This window comes from Nelumbo lutea, chromosome 1, assembly GCF_056320005.1.
Source record: "Nelumbo lutea isolate HS-2025 chromosome 1, American lotus-T2T, whole genome shotgun sequence".
NCBI classification, from domain to species: Eukaryota; Viridiplantae; Streptophyta; class Magnoliopsida; order Proteales; family Nelumbonaceae; genus Nelumbo; species Nelumbo lutea.
This window is the reverse complement of record NC_142684.1, coordinates 71,073,762-71,087,104: the sequence shown is the minus strand read 5'-3', so window position 1 is coordinate 71,087,104 and position 13,343 is coordinate 71,073,762. Positions and strand designations below refer to the sequence as shown.

Below are 13,343 nucleotides of genomic sequence, written 5' to 3'. Positions count from 1 at the left end.
TCTTCTTTTGTAATGTTTTATCTTTTTTGTGTATCATTTTTCTTTCATTTATCAAAGAAGTATAAAATTTAAATAAAGAGAATTGAATGAGATGAAAAATAATAGTTTAATTTACAATTTAAACCTTACATTTAAAAAGGATTAAATTCAAAAATGAGTATTTTAATTAAAAAAAAGTTCTACAATCTTATTGATATTTTTAATAGTAATATAAATATAGAATTATAGATGTATTCAATTTTTTTTTTAATTTTTGTATTTCTATGTGTAAAAATAATTTTGATATGTTACACTTACTTTTTGTTTAATATGATAATTACATGATATTATACTTGTGCCTAAATGTTTTTATTTTGTATAATTTATGTATTTTTTTATTTTATTTGTTTTTATTATTCATTTGTGACATTAAATGTTAACACATTTGACCCAAAAATTGAACTATTAATCTTGCCAAACAGTAAAACATTATACATTTTTGTATTTTTTATATTAAAAATTTATTACCTAACTATGATTTCATAAGTTAATCAATTTGGTTCGGATGGTTGAATTGCTCAGCCACTTCAATAAAGAATGATTTTGTTTTTGAATCAGTTTTTAAATATATTATTAAAAATATTGGCATAGATCTAATTAGTAGCATTTATCAGTGAAAAAAAACTTAAATATAGGATTTAATAAGAGAAAATGGGAACTAATACTTAAGTATATGACTTAATGAGAGGGGATTAAATGAAGTTACATTTTCAACCCTTAAATGGACTAAATAGACAAATATGGGCATTTTAGTAGTCATTAAAACTAGCATTAAAGTTGTAATAAAATGACTTTTATACCATTTTTCAAATAAATAAAAAAAGAGTATAATTTTGGTCCAAAAAAACTTCCACTTTACATCCACACTTTTATATATAGTATAGATTTGTCTTGTTTTTGTTTTTGAATTTTTCTCAATTTAAAATTGAATAAAATAACTAAATGGCCAATAAGATTTAGGGCAAATTTCTTATAGTACCCCTAAGTTTTACGAAATTAACTTAATCACCCCTACTGTTTGGAAATTGACATAAAGTATCCCTCCTAAGTTTTCTAACAATTGATTAAATCCTCTTATCATTAGCCTTCATTAATGAAAAGAAAGAAAATATTATTTTACACATTATTCTTCTTTAAATTTTCAAAATGAAAAATTTCACTAATTTTTTTTTTTTTGGTATCTTTCTAATCCTTTTGAATTCTGAAACTGACTACAAACACGAACAAAACAAGAAGCCTTTATTTAATACTAAACTTATTAGTTAAATGTAAATCTATATATAAAACAAGCCTAACCCAACACTTAAAGAAAAATGAAACAATAAAGCCTTTTGTTTAATACTAAGTCCATGTTTGGGAGTGCTTAAAAATAAGTGGTTATTTGGGTCAGGACCACATCATTGAGCACTTATTGGTGTTTGGGAAATAAAACCCAAAATAAGTGTTTATTTTAAAAATAAAGACTTATTTCTTAAGCCCAAATTTCAAGCACTTTTATAAAAGTACTTTCATAAAATTATCCCTTGTAAAAGTACTTTCTTAAGCCCAAATTTCAAGACATTCAATTTTTTCTTCCAAAATTATCCCTTTTTGAGTTTTATAAAAGTTTTCATAAAATTGCGTTTGTAAAAGAACTTTTATAAAAGTGCTTTTATACTTTTATAAAAATACTTTCATAAGGGTAAATTTTGAAAATTTGAAAATTTGAAATAAAATGAAGGATAAAATAGTTACAAATGCTTATTTAAGTGCTTATTGGAGAAAAAACTGCCAAACACCCAATATGAAATAAATGCTTATCTTTTAAAATAAGCACTTGAAAAAGTTGGGTGCCAAATGCAAATAAATGCTTATTCAAATGAGCACTTGTTCAATAAGCACTTCCAAATATGACCAAAACTTACTAGTTAATTGTAAATCCTAGGTTCTACTTTGATGCTGAAGCATATAAGTTCAAATAAAAAAAAAAAAAAAGTTTGGTTTATTTACCTACAACGAATGCATCACAAAGATTCAATTTTTCTAAAAGAGTTACCTCTCCCTATACATAAGTTAGTTTAGTTTTCTCAAACATGTCACCCATTTGGAGGAATGCTTGCGAATATTGGGAATAATGTGTTTTCCTGGACCTCAATGATATCAATGAGTGCACATAAGGGTTCAATGATCGGGAACTATCTTACTTTCTATACATGGGGAGAACTGGTGTTGAGTCCAGTGAGACTACACTTACTGTCATAATTAGGGTCTCCTACAAACTGAGGTGTGTTGATACAGGGTCGAGCTTGCACTCTTTGATTTTAAAGAGAGGATTCTTTAGACAAAATTTTGTTGCCAATGGCTTGATCACCATGTATTCCAAGTGTGATTATATCGAAGAAGCACGTCAGATATTCAATGAGATGCCCAACAAGGATGTTGTCTCGTGGAACACTATGATTGCGGCATACTCATAGGAAGGCGTGAACTTGGAAGCGTTGGATTTATTTTCTTTGATGTTGAAGAATGGAACTGATCGGAAAGTGATGGTGAATAATTTTACAATTGCTAGCAATTTCAAGGCATGTATTGAAGAATGGACGTGCTAAGTTTCCATAGCCACTGTTGAAACCTGTAAATGGTTAGAGACTTTCCGCATCAACTATTTAGATTTGAAAAATTGAATAAAAAAGGACGGCAAAATTGACACAAATGGATAATATTGGGTTTTAAAAAAAATCACATTTCACGTGGTATCACATGTGAATGGATAGTGATAAAATGCTAATAAATGATAATGGTAATGAAGGATTTAGTCAATTATGAGAAAACTTAATGGTGCTTTAAGTCAATTTCCTAAAACTTGTAGGTAGTTTAAGAAATTTTCCCTAAGATTTAAAACTTTTATCTCCTTTCATTAACTCACCATTAACTCCTTTAATTATCTCTTATCATTAATCATGACATTAACTCTCTCCTTCACTCATGCCATTAATTCTTTTTTCTCTTCATTATTCCATTAAATTGTCTAAAATTTATGAACTTTTATCTATATCTATATCTATTTTAACTTTGAGACAAACCCCGACCTTCTGATACTCCCCTTCACTTCCTTCACATTTCTCTCTCCCCCGATCTCTCTTCTTCCCCTTCCCCAGCATAGGGATTGAAATTGCAGAAACTATTCAACTGAAAATGAAAAAATAAATAAAAGTTGTACAATGTACCTGAAACGTGGGAGCAGGGAGCTACCATCCATGACGCCTCACCATGACTAAAAACCAAGTAGTGACGTGTAAATTAACAGCATTTACAGTTGAAGATGACCGTAAGAGCTTCTTTAGATGGAAACTGAGAACAGAAATCCGATTCAAACTCTTAGAGTTAGTAAATCCTATTCAGCAGAAAATGAAAAGATAAATAAAAGTTGTATAATGTACCTGAAAAGCGTGAGCAGGGAGCTGTCATCCATGACGCCTCACCATGACTAAAAACCAAGTAGTGATGTGTCGTTGAAGATGACCGTAAGAGCTTCTTTAGACGGAAACTGAGAACATGAATCCGATTCAAACTCTTAGAGCTAGTAAATCAGAGCCGATCTATTCTACTTAACCCTTTTCTTCAGTACCAGATCAAACATCAACCGAGCACCAAAGAGGTTTTAGGAGATTTCAATATCGATTTAGATGTCCAGAAGCAATCTCAAGACGACAGATGAGCTTGATTTTCAGTTTTTAGGGTTTCCAATGCTGGAGTCATCGATCGAGGAGCCATGGAATTAGTAGTAGAAGAAGGAAGAAGGTCTGATGTAGTTTTACCATAGTATCCAATAATGTATTTTTTTTCACCTCAGCGATTTTATCCCACGTTTCTGTTATTGGATAGAGAGAGTGAAAATAAGAACCAACTCACCATTCACCAAGCCCGTTTTTTATTTTATTCTATTTATTATTTTTGTTTATTTTATTAGAGTTTTGAACGGAGAGGGAGGTGAAGGCATTTTCAGGTCGGGACGTGACGCCGAAAGGATTATTATCATCAAATGTATTTTGAGTTCGGCTTACCTCTGCAACTGCAAGTGTTGCAGGGGAGGCGGCTCCGGCTCCGGCTCCGGCTCCGCAAGTGCAGGAGGACCCTAGGGGAGATGATGATTCCTGTTAAGGGTAGTTGGGAGAGAGAAAGAACGAGAAAGGACGGTGAGGGAGGGGAAAAGAGGAGAAGAAAGGAAAAATAATAGGTTTTAAGAGAAAAAGGACAAAAAAAAAAAAAAGAAAAATTTTAGTAGAGTATTTTAATAATTTAATGCATTTCCTCATCTCACTTAATGATTAAGGGGGTTCATTATGTTATATATATATTAATAATAATTATTAAAATATATCAATGTTTATAATTAAAATATAAATATATGTATGCATTTTGGTTAATTCGGTTTTTGGCTTGGTTCGATTGAATTTTTTTTCAAACCAAACCAAAATCAGTATTTCTAAAATCGTAAAACCAGATCAAACAAAAAATCATAAGCCGCGTTTGGCAAGTCTTATCGCGCGAGCTGATAGCTTTTTAGAAGCCTAGAAACTTGGTTTTGCGTCCATTTGAGTGGGAAAAGATATTTGGCCGGAAGATGCGGATCCAAAAAGATGCGAAAAGCTCAATTTCCGTCTAATTTCAAGAAGCATGAAATGAAGCTTCCCGCTTTTAGATGCGTTGAGAGCTTGCTAATACGTGTGTCATTGTTGACACGCTGACCAAAATGAACAGTGCCAATTCGATGGTTTCCCATTTTCTCAAACATTTGAGGCCTCAAAACTGATGCTACTCCTCTTCTTCGTCCGGTCAGGTATGTCGCTTCTCTTCCTCCTTCACCTTTACGTCTTCTTTCTTCTTCTTCCTTCATTGTTCGTTTCTATTTTTTCTTGTTTTCTTACCACTTTCAGCTTGTAGAGGAACCATTGAAGAACGATTGCGCCTCGGTGACAAATCAGAAGTGGTTTTGGCAGTCAAGGAACAACCCACATTTGACCACCTCTTTAATTTTTCATTGCAATTTCTAGGATTTGAGCGATTGAGTTTGATTTTTATGTTATACGGTTGTTTTTTTCTGGTAAAATATTTGTTGCTTGAGTATTGGGGTTCGGGTATTGAATATTTAGGGTTTGAACTTTGAAGGATAGTTGGAACAGTGGGGATCGATTATTTGATCTATGGTTGCAAGCTTTTGTAGTTGTCTGTTTGTTGAATGGATTTGGGTTCAAACATTGAACATTTAGGGTTTGAAGGGTAGTTCGAACGATGGGGTTCGGTTGTTTGGGTTGTCGAATGGGTTTTATGCTTGAATGTTTATATTTATCAGTTCCAATGATTGAGGGGTTTGAATGGCTGGAGTCAACTGAGTTATATCAGTTCAGATGTTTATGTTTACCAGTTGCAATGATTTATGAGTTAATGTGAATCGGTTCAAAGATTTATTGTGTAGGTATTGAAAGTTTTAATGCTTAATCGGTTTAACTGATTTATCAGTTCTAATGTTTCCTCTTCTAGTGTTTCGTCTTCGGTTCTAATGTTTATCAGTTTTGCTTAATCGGTTTTATTGATTTATCAATTCTAATGTTTATCAGTTCTATTGCAATGATTTATTAGTTCTAATGTTTCCTCTTCTAGTGATTTTTTTCATGATTTTATGAACAAAGTACACAGTATTTATTGAATTTATTTTTTGTAAATTGAAAAATCCATATTTAACCTTCTAAATTGTGAAACAAGACCAGGAAGGTCTATTGATTAGGGATGATACCATTGGAACATATCTCTGAACATGCTAAAGTGACAGTTTGAAGTTTGGCCAGTTCTGAGTTTTTTGGGAGTTTTTTTCATATATATTTTACCGTCCAACTATTGTTGCTTTGCATACTTAGCTTATCTACTCTGTGCATGGTTTTATGGCATGGGAGATAGGACAAAATCCTTGGCTGACCCACTAGTTTCCAGTTAACCCCTCTCTTTTATGAAGCTGAACTCTGCATTCTCACAAAGAGAACTTTTTCCTTCCTTTCCCTTCCTATTCCTATCTTACTCTTTCAAACCAAACATACACTAGTTTCTAGTCCTTGGCTGACCCACTAGTTTCTAGTAATCCCTCTCTCCTATGAAAATGAACTCTACATTCTCACAAAGAAAACTTTTCCTTCCTATTCCTACATTTTTCTTTCAAACCAAACACACTAGTTTCTAGTCCTTGCCTGACCCACTAGTTTCCCAACCTTTTATGAAATTAAACTCTGCATGTGAAATTATAAAATAAGTGATTTTCAAATTGGGTTTTTTCCTCTATTTGGCTGCATGTGGGGCCTACATTATGCATTTTGCATATTATGAAATGTATGTGGGGCTCACATTATGTATTATTCATATTATGAAATGCATGTGGGGCCTATAACTATGAATTGCACATTTAAACATGTATGTGAACCCCACATGTGTTAAATGAAGGTTTATTGGCCCACAAACAAGACATTCACATATATATAACACATATTTTCCTCACATTACCAAACGGTCTTTCAGCTTTTATGGTCTATTCGAAGATCTATGAAAAATATTTCAACCAAACAGTCTTTGGTCTTCTAAGATCTATTTGGATAAGCCCACAATGTCTTTTAACTCTTAGATCTTGCAATAGATCTTTTGAAAAAGACTTACCAAACGGGCAATTGCATGTGGGGCACACACTATGTATTATGCATATGTTGAAATGTTTGTGGGGTTCACATTATGTGTTATATATATGTTGAAATGTATGTGGGGCCCACATTTAGTTTTGGACTCTATAATGAAGGATATGCATATGTGGGGCCCACATTGGAAAAATACAAGTGGGGTCCATTTATGTTGATTGCATGTGGGACCTACAACTATGAAATGCATATTTAGACCTATATGTGGGTCCCAATGTGTTAAATGTTATGGTTTGTTGGCCCACATATGAAACATTCATATATACATGGCACATATTTCCATCACATTACCAAACGGTCTTCTAGTTTTTATGGTTTTTCTGGAGATATATTAAAAATATTTCAATCAAACAGTCTTTGGTCTTCCAAGGTATATTTGCAAAATCTCATCAAGTCTTTTAATCATCAGATCTTGCATTAGATCTTTTGAAAAAGGCTTGCCAAACAAGCACTAAGTAACCAAACCGAATTAGTTTATTTGATTTGATTCAGTTCGGTTTTTGGTTTGATAGCTGAATTTGAACACCTCCATGTAAAGGTAGGTGTCAATTGCACTGGATTTGGTTAAACCTGTTTTGGTCCAATGTGATTCCACTTACAAATGGATTTGACCCAATCCAATCCAAATCCAATACAAACCAAATCCAATCCAATCCATTAAAATATAGATGGAATGGGATGGATCCAATCCAAACAGAATGAAATATCAAAAATTATATAAAAAACATAACATGTAAAAAAAATACGAAAATATATTAAAATGAAGAAAATCTGAAAATATATTAAAATGTAGATGGAATGCATAGATCTGTTGCCAAACCAAATTCTTTGGAATATTAATGAGTCAACAGTTAGGTTGACCTACTCGCATCACACGCATCAGAGCCAATCGAACAGACATTAGCCCTCTGCCTGGATTACGTAACCGATGTCATTACTCTCCCAACTTAAATGGAAATGGCTCTGCGAGAACCTAAAACCCATTACATGAGGGTCTTTAAATATTTACACCTATATAAAGGTCTCATTTCTACCTGAAGAGGTATGCGCGATTAAGCTCCTGCACTCTCTAATCTCTTAAGGCCTTCTAAGAAATCTTTGTTAACTTAAGCATCAGAGTGCCCACCTTGGGTAAAAACCACCCGGGCACTCTTAACTCTCGCCTTTTACAAAATCATACAGCTCAGCCCGCCTTAGCTCGACCACCAATTGTGAACATCTGATTCGGCATTCGAGTCATCTGTAACGTGAGAACCACCAGATCTTGCAACATTAATTGGCGTCGTCTATGAGAACACAATACAAAAGGCTAAATTCTCATAAACAAAAATAGCCACAACAACATCAGAACTAGTGAGTACAGCAGCCCCAGCTACAACAGCGACAAAACGTCGGACTTAACCATAACTCGACTCTTGCTCGTGTTCCTAGTTAGATCCCTAACCAAGTTATTGACCACAACCTCAACCAACCCCCAATAGAGAACCGGGTTCTTGACCAGAACCAGAATCCGCTCTCAATGGAAAGCTGAGCTACCACTCCCATAGGAACTGAAGTTGCTAGTTCCTCTAAAGGATCCAAAAGAAGGCATTGTAGACGTGCTCACCGTGCCTCAAAGAAAAGTCATCTCGCTCCATCTAGGGGTGAGCAAACAATTTATTCAATTAAAAACTAAACCAAATAAACCAAAGTTTTAAATGAAAAACCGAACCGAAACCAAAATTTTTGGTTCGATTTTTTGTTATTTTGATTAAAACCAAATTTTAATAGTATATATATTTTAATATATATTGTTAGTGTATATTTTAATATATTATATATTATACAATGTATATAATAAACTATATATTTTAATACATAATATAATACAATATAATATATTTTATACATATTATATATGTATTATATGTTAATTTGGTTTTTTTGGTTAACTGAATTTCTAAACCTGAAAACCAAAACCGAAATTTTCAGTTCGGTTTTTCAATTTTAACCAAATAATGCTCACCCCTAGGTAGGCACCTCGTTTGGGCAGCCTATATCTCGCACATCACCATTGGCCACAGAGATACTCACGGCCCCACGACCAAAGAACTTTAGGGAACCCAACCTGGAATTGTATAATGGAACAACAGACTCGGTAGACCATGCTGATAGTTTCCAAGCCCTAATGCAACTGCACGGGGCCAATGATATAAGCTTATGTATTGCCTTTCCAACAACTCTCCAAGACAACTCGGCCATGGTACTCTAGATTGGCCCCTGTCTCCATAAAAAGCTGGGATCAACTCGCCAATCTGTTTATGACTCACTTCACCACTAGTAAAAGGCACCCCAAATTTGTAACCTACCTATTAAACGCCATTCAATGACCTAATGAGACACTTTGCGAATACATAAGGTGGTTCAACTTGGAGCGTCTTCAAATCCCCAACCTTGACCCAACCATACAACTCACCGAGGCAATAAATGGTGTCCTTCACCTCGACCTGCACTAGGAAATCGAGTTGAATCCTACAACTTCTATGGAGAAATTCCTCGTCGAAGCTGACAAATTGATAAAGGCGAAAAAAGCATAGGGATCTCAGTTTGAGTTATCCAGGAAGAAGTGCAGGAAGCAGCAAGTAACAACGAAGGAATAAGTGACCCAAAAGGAGTTGGTCACCTTGAAGCAGACGAAGTAAGTCACCCAGAAGGAAGAGCAAGTCCCCTTATCGGAGTTCCGAATCAGGCCGACAATCTAGAACTCCACCTGTATAGAATAAAAACTATTTCACCCTAAATGCAAAAAGGGGCAAAATCTTAATGCAAATTAAATTATCAGAATATGTAAGATGGCCGCCTAGGATGAAGGGTGACCTAAGAAATAGAAACCTGAATAAATATTACAATTTCCACTGTGACATAGGTCGCGATAAAGAAAATTGTAGGAACCTGAACAACGAGATCGAAGAACTAATCCACCGCGGGTTCCTAAGGCAGTTTATCAAAGGAGCAGGCTGACCTGCCGAGCAACGCATGAAGGCACCACAGACCAACAGGGAGCAAGAAAGATACCAGCCTCCTCGAGACCAACAGCTAGTAGAATAGCCCATCTATGGGGTCATTAACAAGATCACAGGAGGGTCAATCGTAGAAGGATGTACAACTTCAGCAAGAAGAGCATCAATCCGAGACCTTGAACACGACAGTGATAAACCACCGAAGCGCCCCCGTAGAGAAGAGATAATATACTTCACTGAAGATGACATGCACAGCATATAGTATCCGCACGACGAAGCTTTGGTAGTGAAGTACACAATAAACGATTTTGAGGTTAAAAGAATTTTACTCAACTCAAGAAGTTTGGTCAACATTATCTTCTAGGAGGAATTCTAGCGGATGGAGTTGGGCGAGAAAGATCTACAGTCATCCGACGTACCCTTGGTTAGCTTCAGTAGAGAAGTGGTCTAGCCCCTTGGCCGGGTGAGGGTACCAATTTAGTAGGCTAGGCCTCTAACTTGGTCCGATTTGATCACGACTTCCTTGTGGTTGCTACACCCCCCCCTTATATTGCCATCCTGGGCTGACCTATTATGCACACCCTCTGAGCGGTAGTGTCAACCTACTACTTGGAAGTAAAGATCCCGACTACTGGAGGCATTGGAGTTCTACGAGGCGACCAGCTTGAGTCTCGCAAATGATACGTAGTAGCATTAAAGGCCAAAAGCAAAATAGCCATCGACGTCGACTTGGAGCCGCCCCCAAAGAACATCGATGAGCGAGCTCGACTAGTGGAAGGCACTGTCCTAGTGCCGGTCTTAGAAGTCGAGCTAGAGAAGATAGTGTAAATAGAAGCTCGCCTAACCAAACCAGTGCACTCCAATCTGGTAAGTTTCCTACTTGATAACCTAGATGTTTTTACTTGATCGACAGAAGAATGCTCAGTATAGACCCTAAATTAATAACTCATAAGTTAAATGTTGACCCCTCAATCAAACCAATCCAGTAGAGGAAAATGAACCACACCCCAAAAAGATGGAAGATAGTAGATGAGGAAATAGGGAAGCTACTTACAGCAACTTCATTAGAGATGTCCAATATCCGAGCTAGATTGCAAACACATTACTCGTAAAGAAATCCAATGGCAAGTGGTGCATTTGTATCGACTATACATACCTTAATAGAGCCTTCTCGAATGATAGCTCCCCCCTCCTACGAATCGACCTCCTGGTAGATGCGACCTCAGAGTTCAAGTTGTTAAGTTTCATGGATGCATACTCCGACTACAATCAAATTTTGATGGACTTGGCTGATGAAGAAAAAACCTCTTTTGTAACTAAAATGGACTTGTACTGCTTCAAAGTCATGCCCTTTGGTCTGAAAAATGCTGGAGTGACCTTTCAACGCCTTGTAAACAATGTTTTCTCATATTTAATTGGCAATAAAGTGGAATGTTATGTAGACGACATGGTTGTAAAAACTAACTTTTCTAACTCACTAATTGCCAACCTAGACTGCGTTTTCAATGTTTTAAGAAAGTACAACATGAAACTCAACCCAAACAAGTGTGTCTTTGGTGTTATGTCAGGCAAGTTCTCGAGTTTATAGTTAGTCGACGTGGCATCGAGGCCAACCCAAAAAAAATCTAGGCAATCTTAGATATGCGACCTCCCAAATCATTAAAAAAAGTACAAAAATTAACTTGCCAAATAGCCCCTTGAACCGATTTATGTCTAATTCGGCCGGGGCGATGTTTACCATTTTTTAAGGCCATTGAAAAGAACCAAGACTTCAAATGGACCGAAGAGTGTCACCTCGCCTTTGACGAGCCAAAGAAATATTTAAGTTCACCACCTTTGTTGACCAAACCCAAGCCTAGGGACGAGCTTAAGCTATACCTCTCTGCGAATGACGAGGTAGTTAGCTCGGTCCTTATTAGGGAAGTAGAAAAAGGTACAATGACCAGTGTACTATGTAAGTAAAGTGCTACACGCTGTTGAGATTAAGTACCCAAATATTGAAAATTTGGCTTTCGCTTTAGTACTAGTAGCCCGAAAGCTAAGACCTTACCTTCAAGCTCACACTATCGTAGTCTTAACCGACCGACCTCTAAGGAAAATCCTCTAGAAGCCCATGGTCTCATGGAGACTTACAAAGTGGGCAATCAAACTCAATGAATACAACATCTGATTTGAGTCGTGACCAACAATCAAGGCGCAGGTCTTGGTAGATTTCGTTGTCGAGTGCACCTTCAACTCACCGACTCTTGAAGTTGTCAAGCTAGTAACCACTTCAAAGGCATTGACCAACGTGGCACCTACGCTTGCCCGGGAAGCCTTGGCCTGGGATGAGGAGCCTTGGATCATTCATGTGGATGGCTCATCCAACCAATGTGGAAGCAGGGCTAGGCTAATTCTCTACGGGCCAAGCGAAGTAAAACTGGAATATGCCCTCCGATTCGCATTCCGAACTTCGAACAATGAAGCCGAATAGAGGCACTCATAGCCGAACTATCTCTGGCGAAGGAAGTCGGGGCTAAGCATCTCGTGATATGCAGAGACTCATAGTTGGTAGTTTACCAAGTGAATGGACAGTATGAGGCTTGGGAGCCTGCCATGTCGACCTATCTGGCAAAGGTAAGGGAGTTCTTACCCAATTTCCACTCTTGGCATATCCAACAAATCTCAAGATTAGAGAACAACAAAGCCAATGCACTCTCAAAGTTGGTCAAAGCATTCAACTTTACAAAAATGACATTTTATATAAAAGACATGCCACACCCAACAATAGAAAGGGTGGCAGAAGATGCCGCTCCTGTGATCATAGTAGAGACGAGCTGGATGGATCCACTCGTTAACTATTTGTGCCATGGGACCTTGCCAAAAGAGCATAACATGACCCAGAGGGTAGAGTGACAAGCAACTCACTACATGATCATAGCCAAGCAACTATACAAGAGATATTCATGCTCCCCTACCTGCGCTGCTGACGTCGAGCTGAAGCGGACCAAGTATTGTAGGAAATTCACAAGGCTTTTGCGGAGGGCACTTGGGGGGCAGCACACTCACCCAAAAATTGCTATGACAAGGCTACTATTGTTCTACACTAAAAGCAAATGTAATCAAACCAGTGCAAAAATGCAACAAATGCCAGCAAAACGCCAATATCTTGCATCAACCTGCTACCGCCTTGAAGTATCTCACTAGTCAATGGCCTTTCACATAGTTGGGGATTGACAAACTGGGCCCCTTTCCACTAGCGACCGGGCAGAGGAAGTTCCTAGTCATGACAGTTGATTATTTCACAAAATGGGTAGATGTCAAATTACAGATAACCATTACAGCTCAAAACGTACAGAATTTCTTCTGGAAAAACATTGTATGCAAATTTGGGCTACCAAGATTACTGATATCGAACAACAATAAACAATTTGAAGACATCAAGTTTCAGAAATAGTGCGCGAAGATGGGCATACAACAAAACTTCACCTCAGTCGCTCATCCTCAAGCTAACGGTCCGACCGAGGTAACAAACAGGGTGACACTCCGTGGCCTAAAAGCTCGGCTTCCTAAGCAAAAGGTTTGTGAGTGGACGAGCTGCCCAGCATGTTGT

General features: G+C 36.8%; 2 long non-coding RNA genes across 2 annotated transcripts; one reads left to right on the top strand and one right to left on the bottom strand.

Moving 5' to 3' along the window:
• Window positions 1-238: 238 nt before the first annotated feature.
• Window positions 239-3,791, bottom strand: LOC148875223 (uncharacterized). Its single transcript, XR_016096722.1, has 3 exons — window positions 3,459-3,791; window positions 3,246-3,369; window positions 239-2,650 (listed from the first exon to the last, which is right to left on the bottom strand). It is a non-coding gene; the product is annotated as an uncharacterized LOC148875223 (long non-coding RNA).
• A 776-nt stretch (window positions 3,792-4,567) lies between these two features.
• On the top strand, window positions 4,568-5,544 carry LOC148875222 (uncharacterized). Its single transcript, XR_016096711.1, has 2 exons — window positions 4,568-4,858; window positions 4,963-5,544. It is a non-coding gene; the product is annotated as an uncharacterized LOC148875222 (long non-coding RNA).
• Window positions 5,545-13,343: the final 7,799 nt, after the last annotated feature.